The sequence below is a fragment of the Callithrix jacchus genome, chromosome 7, assembly GCF_049354715.1.
Source record: "Callithrix jacchus isolate 240 chromosome 7, calJac240_pri, whole genome shotgun sequence".
Classification (NCBI taxonomy): Eukaryota; Metazoa; Chordata; class Mammalia; order Primates; family Cebidae; genus Callithrix; species Callithrix jacchus.
This window is the reverse complement of record NC_133508.1, coordinates 66,466,655-66,475,147: the sequence shown is the minus strand read 5'-3', so window position 1 is coordinate 66,475,147 and position 8,493 is coordinate 66,466,655. Positions and strand designations below refer to the sequence as shown.

General features: G+C 48.4%; 1 long non-coding RNA gene across 2 annotated transcripts; it reads right to left on the bottom strand.

Annotated features, from left to right (window-relative positions):
- Window positions 1–702: 702 nt before the first annotated feature.
- On the bottom strand, window positions 703–8,015 carry LOC118155383 (uncharacterized). Of its 2 annotated transcripts, XR_008482650.2 has the most exons (4): window positions 7,683–8,015; window positions 7,225–7,360; window positions 6,628–6,802; window positions 703–3,121 (listed from the first exon to the last, which is right to left on the bottom strand). It is a non-coding gene; the product is annotated as an uncharacterized LOC118155383 (long non-coding RNA). The 2 variants fall into 2 exon arrangements; XR_013520454.1 differs by lacking the exon at window positions 6,628–6,802.
- Between the last annotated feature and the right edge of the window lie 478 nt (window positions 8,016–8,493).

Below are 8,493 nucleotides of genomic sequence, written 5' to 3'. Positions count from 1 at the left end.
CACAGCCACCAGGAGCTCACTTTGCAAGATGAGAAAAAGCTTCTGGGGGTCCCAAGTTCCCACCCCTAGACTACAGGCACACCCTCCTCCACTGGCCAGCAGCCCCGTTAACACACTCAGCCCCACTCACCCACCCAGCCCAGCAGGGCTGCCAGGAGAGTGGAGGCAAGTCCTGGGCTGCACTTCCAGCCCGGAGGAGAGGAACAGGGTGACTGGCAGGTGAATCCTCCACATCCCTGGGTGCAGAGGCCTGAGTGTGGAAGGGAGGGGGAGCCTCTCAGGACCAGGCCAAGGGCACCCACCAATCCGCTACCTACATCCCTAGGGCCTGGCCCACCAGACCTCTCTCCAAGTGGCTTCCCTGGCTGTCTCTGGCCAGACTTGGAAGGAGGGGAGCCCCCCACCCACCCTGGACCATGTCAGGACAGGCCTTTGGCTCAAGGCCCAGAGAGCAGCCCACGGCCTTAGTGTGGGGAGACGCTTGTGCGGCCAGGAGCTCAGGGGACAGATGAGAACGTGCAGCCTCATCACCCTCTGGCCTGTTTTCCACTTCCCCGCCCTGAGACAAGGTGGCCGCTATTGTAACCGCACAGACACAATGACAGAGGCAGCTCCCAGCACAGTCGAGGGGGCATCTCAGAACCCAGAGCCTGCGGGGTCCCAGGACGTGTTAGTCAAGAACCTCTAGGGTGACAGAACTAATAAGATACATATATAAGGGGAGTTTATTAAGTATTAACTCACACGATCACAAGGTCCCCCAGTAGGTTGTCTGCAAGCTTGAGGAGCAAGGAGAGCCAGTTTGAATCTCAAAACTGAAGAACTTGAAGTCTGATGTTTGAAGACAGGAAGCATCCAGCAAGGGAGAACGATGTGGGCTGGGAGGCTCGGCCAGTCTTGCCTTTTCACATTTTCCTTCCTGCTTTATGTTCACTGGCAGCTGATTAGCTGGTGCCCACCAGATTGAGGGAAGGTCTGCCTTTCCCAGCCCACTGACTCAAATGTTCATCTCCTTCGGCAACACCCTCACAGACACACCCAGGATCGATGCTTTTCATTCTTCAATCCAATCAAGGTGACACCCAGTATTAACCATCACGAGTCCAGCCCTTGTCAAGTTCAACCCAGACACCTCTCCTGAGATTATACATCATCTTCGAATAAAGACAATGTTATAATTTCTCCTAAAATAATACAACTGTCCTTTGTACAATCAGAAATGCACCAGTCCCCAGCCCAAATACCATCATATAAAGTTAACGATACTTAAATGCCAATACGATATGTCATGTGATAAAGGAAAAGGAAATAAAATGAAGATATTTTCTTAGGACAAATGTATATATGCGCAAATATGTTTTTAACAAAAGAAGGAGGAAATATTCATGAGAGTTACGCTCCTTGTTTCTGCAGCTGGTCACGTGGCTGGCATCGATGGCTACCTTCTTCTACTGCCCATTCCATACTCCCTTTGCCTTCAGAGAGCACCTCAGCAGGTCGTGGTCTTTTTCTTGGTGGAGTGACCCCAACCTTAATTCCTGAGGGGTCTGGACCATTTGCAGTCCCACACTGATTGGGCTGTTGCAGTTTCCCATTGACCTTAACCAGAGGGCATGGTAATACTAAGAGACGCTGCCATGGCTCTCCTGTATTCCACGCATTCTTTTCCTTACCTCCGCTATGGAGTAGTACGCTGATTTCGTCTTGATAGTCAGGGTCCATCACCTCCGCCAACACTGGAACGCCCTTCTTAGCCGATTGACTTAAAGGTAGAAGAAGCCCAAAGCGTCCAGGTGGCATACCCTCCAGTTTAATGGGATTGTTATTGTGTATCCTGTGGGCAGCATCCCTCCCTCTGGAACCAAGACCTCTAAGCCAGCAGAATGTAATGTCGCCGGAACAGGAAGCACAAATATTGCTAGTGAATCATTAGGGGTGATGGCGAGTGGTGCCACTTCCACCCCTTGATTCCTGAACTCATGGGAGAAACAGTACCATATATTGGACACTGATTCAGAGCATACACGGCCTTCTGGAGAACTTTGCCCCAGCTCTGCAAAGTATTGTCACCTATTGGCATTGTAGTTCTGACTTCAAAAGGCCATTCCACCGTTCTGTCAATCCAGCTGCTTCAGGATGATGGGGAACATGGTAAGACCAGGAAATTCCATGATCATGGGCCCGCTGCCACACCGCTTTAGCTGTAAAGTGAGTGCCTTGGCAGAGGCAATGCTGTGTGGAATACAGTGATGGTGGACAAGGTATTCCATGAGTCCACAGATGGTAGTCTTGGCAGAAGCATTGCCTGAAGAATAGGCAAACCCATATCCAGAGTAAGTATTTATTCCAAGGAGGACGAACCTCTGACCTTTCCACATTGGAAGAGGTCCAGTATAATCGACCTGCCACCTGGTAGCTGGCTGACCACCCTGAGGAATGGTGCCATATCGAGGGCTCAGTGTTGGTCTCTGTTCCTGGTAAATTGGCACTCAGCAGTGGCCATAGCCAGATCAGCCTTGGTGGGTGCAGGTTCATGTTGTTGAGCCCAGGCATAACCTCCATCCCTGCCACCCTGGCCACTTTGTTCATGGGCCCATTGGGCGATGACAGGAGTGGCTGGGGAAAGAGACTGAGTGACGTCCACAGAACGGGTCATCCTATCCACTTGATTATTAAAGTCCTCCTCTACTGAGGTTACCCACTGATGAGCACTCCCATGGGATACAAGTATCTTCATGGTTTTTGACCATTTAGAGAAGTCCCTGCACATACCTCTTCCTCAAATTTCTTTATCACCAATTTTCCAAACATGCTTCTAAGTCCCTGACCATCCAGCAAAACCATTGGCTACAGCCCATGAATCTATATAATTACAAATTTGGCTGTTTCTCATTCCATGCAAAGTCTACAACCAGGTGTACTGCTTGGAATGCTGCCCACAGGGAAGATTGCCGTTCACCGCTGTCCTTCAAGGATGTCATAGAAAGGGCTGAAGTGCTGCAGCTGTCCACTTTTGGGTGGTACCTGCATGTCATGCAGAACCATCTGTGATCCAGGCCCTAGTCTTGTCTTCCTCTATCAATCGATCATAGGGAACTCCCCATGAAGTCATCAGTGTAGGCTGGGGACAAGAAGGCAAGAGTGGAGACCATGGGCATTTGAGCCACTTCCTCATGTAACTATGTGTGCCTTCAGGATCTGCTCGAGCCCAATCACATATATACACCACTTCCATTTGATGATGGAATGCATAACTCAATTATAGCTAGATGATGGGTCACGAAGCACCCAGTTCACAATAGGCAGTTCAGGTCGCATGGTAACTTGATGACCCGGGATCAAACATTCAGTTTCCACCAAAACCCAGTAATAGACCAAACTCTGTCTCTCAAAAGAAGGGTAGTTATCTCAAGAGATGGCAGGACCTTGCTCCAAAATCCTGGAGGCCTCTGCTGTGATTCACTTATGGGGACTGTCAAAGACTCCAAACAGCATCCCTATCTGCCACTGACACCTCAAGCACCATTGGATTTGCTGGGTCCTATGGCCCAAGTGGCAGAGCAGCTTGCACAGCAGCTGGACCTGCTGCAGAGCCTTCTCCTGTTCTGGACTCCACCCAAAAGTGAGCCTTTGGGTCACTTGATAAACGGGCTGGAGTAACACACCCAAATGAGGAATGTGTTGCTGCCAAAATCCAAATAGGCCTACTAGGTGTCGTTCCTCTTTCTTGGTTGTAGGAGGGGCGAAATGCAGCAACTTACCCTTCACTCTAGAAGGAATATTTTGACAAGTCCCACACCACTGGCCCTCTAGAAATTGTACTGAGGTAGAAGGTCCCTGAATTTTCGTCAGGTTTGTTTCCCATCCTCTGGCACACATGTCTCACCAATAAGTCCAGTGTGTTTGCTACCTCTTGCTCACTGCATCCAGTCAGCATGATGTCATCAATGTAATGGACCAGTGGGATACCTTGCTGAAGCAAAAAACAATCAAGGTCTCTCTGAATAAGATTATGACACAAAGCCAGAGAGTTGATATACACCTGAGACAGGACAGTAAACATATATTACTGGCCTTGATAGCTAAAGGTAAATTGCTTCTGGTGGGCCTTACGGACAAGAATAAAGAAAAAGGCATTTATCAAGTCAATGGCTGCATATCAGGGACCAGGAGATGTGTTAATTTGCTCAAGCAATGAATCCACATCTAGCACAGCAGCTGCAATTGGAGTCACCACTTGGTTAAGTTTACGATAATCCACTGTCCTTCTCCAAGATCCATCTGTCTTCTGCACAGACAAACGGGAGAGTTGAATGGGGATGTGGTGGGAATCACCACCCCTGCATCTTTCGAGTCCTTGATGGTGGCATTAATCCCTGCATTCCCTCCAGGGATGCGATATTGTTTTTAATTTATGATTTTTCTAGGTAGAGGCAGTTCTGATGGCTTCCATTTGGCCTTTCCCACCGTAATAGTCCTCACTCTACCCATCAGGGAGCCAGTGTGGGGGTTCTGCCAGCTGCTAAGTGTGTCTATGCCAATTATGCCTTCCGGCCCTGGGGAAACGACCACAGGATGAGTCCAGGGACCCACTGGGGCCACTGTAAGTCAGACCTGAGCTAAAACACCATCAACTATGTGACCTCCAAAAGCCCCAACTTTGACTGGAGGGCCACAGTGGCGTTTTAGATACCCTGGAATTAATGTCAGCTCAGAGCCAGTGTGCAGTTGTCTCCAAACTGCTGGATCATTTCCCTTTCCCCAGTGCACAGTCACCCTGGTAAAAGGCTGGAGGGCTCCCTGGGGAAGGATGGGAGAAAAAAATCACTGCATAAATTGTCAGTAATATAGTGGGGTCCTTCCTCAAGGGGACCTGGCCTTCCCTTCGTTCAAGGGGTTTTGGGTTCATAAACTGGATCAAGTCTGGAAACTGATTAAGAGTCATGATTTTCTGTTTTTAAAATTCAAATTAGTCTTTGTCCACTTGACCTAAAGTTTTCTCTGTATATAATTTAAGTAGGAATGCTGTAGGCTTCCTGTCAACTTCACTTCTAGGAACATCGTGATTAATTCGCCAGTGCCAGAGCACTGCATGAGTCGGACTCTTCTGATTGCTGCTTTGTCTCTGCTGTCCATTACGGTAGCTATGCCCACCTTGCTTTTGACGCCTGAGTGTCACCACTTGGACCTTGCTACCTTGGGATCCAATTATTTCCACTGCATTTAAATTTTGTAGTTGAGTGACTGTGGTTCCCATTGTTAGATCTGACATTCAGACTATAGCAGTTTCACAAGGCATTGGTCAAGGGTATATCTTCTGAACCCTCCCAGCTGGAATGCTGGGACAAGTAGGTCTAAAGTGACTAATCCACTCCATCATCCCAATCCCCTTAAGTCTTTGGATCCTTCCTCTACATCAAACCAAGAGAGAGCAGGCATTTCCAGCTTGCTCATAGTGGGCATCTTTTAATCTAAATTTTAGCTAATCAAGCAAGTAAACTATTAGAATCTTTTTTAACTCTCTGAGCTGAAACATTAAAAGCAAAGTCCCTGCTTAGTGGGCCCAAATCAATAAGTTCAGCCTGGTTCAACTCTATTTTCCTTCTACCATTATTCCATACCCTTAACATCCATTCCCGTGCCTGTTCTCCAGATTTCTGTTTATATAGAGAACTCAAATAGTTCTTCTTTAGTGTAGCACACCTCCTCATGGGTTGCACTCTCAAACTCACATCCAGGGGCCCACCAGGACTTTAGTCTATTATAGGTCTAGAAGCAAACAGGAGCATTGGGGGTGGCTCCTGGGGAGAACCAACATTATCTTGTCTGGCAAATGCCTCAGGGGAGGCCATTACTGTTGCCTCAGGCAGTGCAGGGTTTATCTCCTCAAAGGTGGAAAGGCTTATGGCAGCATGAGTCAGGGAGGAGATGTTGCCACTACCGGGGATAGGAAAGCTGTTCCTTCTGGCAAAAAAGGTTCATCGGAGTGTACAAACTCAGCTTCGTCAGGGTCCTCCCACTCATCCACATTTGAGGTTGCAGGATCTAATTCTTTTCCAATTGGAAAAGAATTAACAGTAGACACCTAATACTCTCACTGAGGGCAATCTTAGCAGACTTGAGGCTCAGTATCTGCTTCTGAAACTGGGAGACAGAATCCCTAAGTTCGTTATTTTCTTTCATCTCTTTGTCCACTGAACTTAAGAGAAACCAACCAGCTTCATTATGTTCCTTGGATCTCCAAATATGGTCAAAGGTATTATGTACAGAGTCACTAAACTCCTTGCCTCTCACAAGCAGTGAATCGGGAGTGTCAAATGCATTTATTTTGTGTAATTCTCTGAACAGTTCATTCCAATGACTATCAATGTTCTCCATACTATTAGAAGCAGAGTCCTTAGCATTTTTGGGTCTAATCATATTAAGCAGCCAATTCCAGAAAGCCCAAAGCCAATGAAAAAACTCCATCCTTAATATACTGTTCCTCTAAAACCACTCCTGGTACCAAAATCTGTATTAGCCAGGGTTCTTTAGAGGGACAGAACTTGTCCTAACAGGACACACCTAATAGGAACTTTGTATATACATATATGGAGAGACAGAGGACTTTATTAAGTATTAACTTACATGATCACAAGGTCCCACAATAGGCGGGCTGGAGCTTGAGGAGCAAGGAAAGCTAGTCCAAGCCTCAAAACTGAAGAACTTGGAGTCCAGTGTTCAAGAGCAGGAACCATCCAGCACCGGAGAGAGATGTGGGCTGCGAGGCTTGGCCAGTCTCTCTTTTCACATTTTTTGCCTGCTTTATATTTACTGGCAATTGATTAGATGGTGCCCACCAGATTAAGGGTGGGTCTGTCTTCCCCAACCCACTGACTCAAATGTTGATCTCCTTTGACAACACCCTCACAGACACACCCAGGATCAATTCTTTGCATCCTTCAATCCAGTCAAGTTGACACTCAGTATTAACCATCACACAGGGAAACTTGGGGAGAGAAACTAGGGCCTTGAGGGCCTGAGGAAGGGGTATCCTGGGAGAGAGGGAGCAGTGGAGGGAGAGTGGGAGGGAGGGAGGGAGGAAGGGAGGGAGGGAGGGAGGGAGGGAGGGAGGGAGGGAGGGAGGGAGGTTGGATTTTGAATATCCACTTCCTTCCCACCCCTCCCCCGGGCCCCATGCGGAGCACTCCACACACTGTCCCGTGTGATCCCCACCACACTTACAAAGGTGCAGTTCTGCCATCTGGAACACCAGCAGGTACCTCGCCCGATGCTCTGAGCTTCATTTGCATGATCTCATTTCACAGTCTTAGCATCCATTGGAGATGGAAGTTTTCCATTCATTTCCTGGGTGAGCAAACTGAGCCCAGGGAAGTGCAGTCATGTGGCCTCAGCCACACGTTAGACACACAGTGAGTGAGCCAGACCCACACCCGCTCTTTGGATTAGGGAGCCCACATTCTCTCCAGAGTGCCTGAGGGGACTTCTTGGGGACCTGTCCATCAGAGTTCAATCAAGACTCAGAAACCACACAGTGATCCGAATAGGGGACGTTTCCTATACATAATTATTAAACTATGATAGAGGAGTGGCTAAAACGACACCAGGAAAACTCAGAACAGCACCCTAGCACTGAAGAAGACAAGCTTGGAAGGGCCCGCCCCCGAGGCTGGGGTCCTGACCTTGCTAGATGTCTGTGGCTGCAGCTCCCTGGATGGCAGAGAAGATGCAGGGTCCCAGAGAGGCAGAAAAGGTGCAGTGTCCCACAAGTGCTGGTTCGTAGATGCAGGGCAGGCTGGCAGGCAGGAAACACCTCTCTGGGCATAGGAGATAGTGGCATGCACTTGCAGGTGGAGGTGTGGGCTGGACCACAGCAAGATGGGCACTGGGCTCAGGATGGGCTACGAGGTGGCCAAGGGACCATGCATTCTGGGAGCACACCTGGGGCAAAGCTCCAGTGGATTTCCCCCCGCGTTTATACCCTAAGAGAAGATGCAATAGGAACGAGAAAATGCAAAACAGAGCCCTGTGGACCAGAAAGAGGTCCCTTCCTCCACAGTGTCCCTCTGGCGCCCTCTACTGACAAAGCTTTATACCGTGCTAGCTGCAAAGAAGGGCTTAGAGTCCAGCCCATCAAGGAGCAGGCACTCACCCGGAAGTTGGGAGCTGAGAGGCAACCAGAAACCAGGGCTCTGCAAACTGCCGCCACCATTCAGACTTGGCTTGTTGTTTGCTTTTCATGGCCCATACGCTAACACTGGCATTTTTAAATGATAAAATAAATCAAGAGAAAAATAATTTTTCATGACATGTTAACATATGACACGTAAACTTCAGTGTTCATTAATACATCTTTAATCGTGGAAATTTGTTTTGCCTCTGGTTACAGTAGTCCTCCCTTATCTGCAGTTTCATTTTCCAAGGCTCCAAGTGCCTGCGGTGCATACAAGACACAACTGGAGAGGGAGCGAGACCACATTTACATAACTTGTA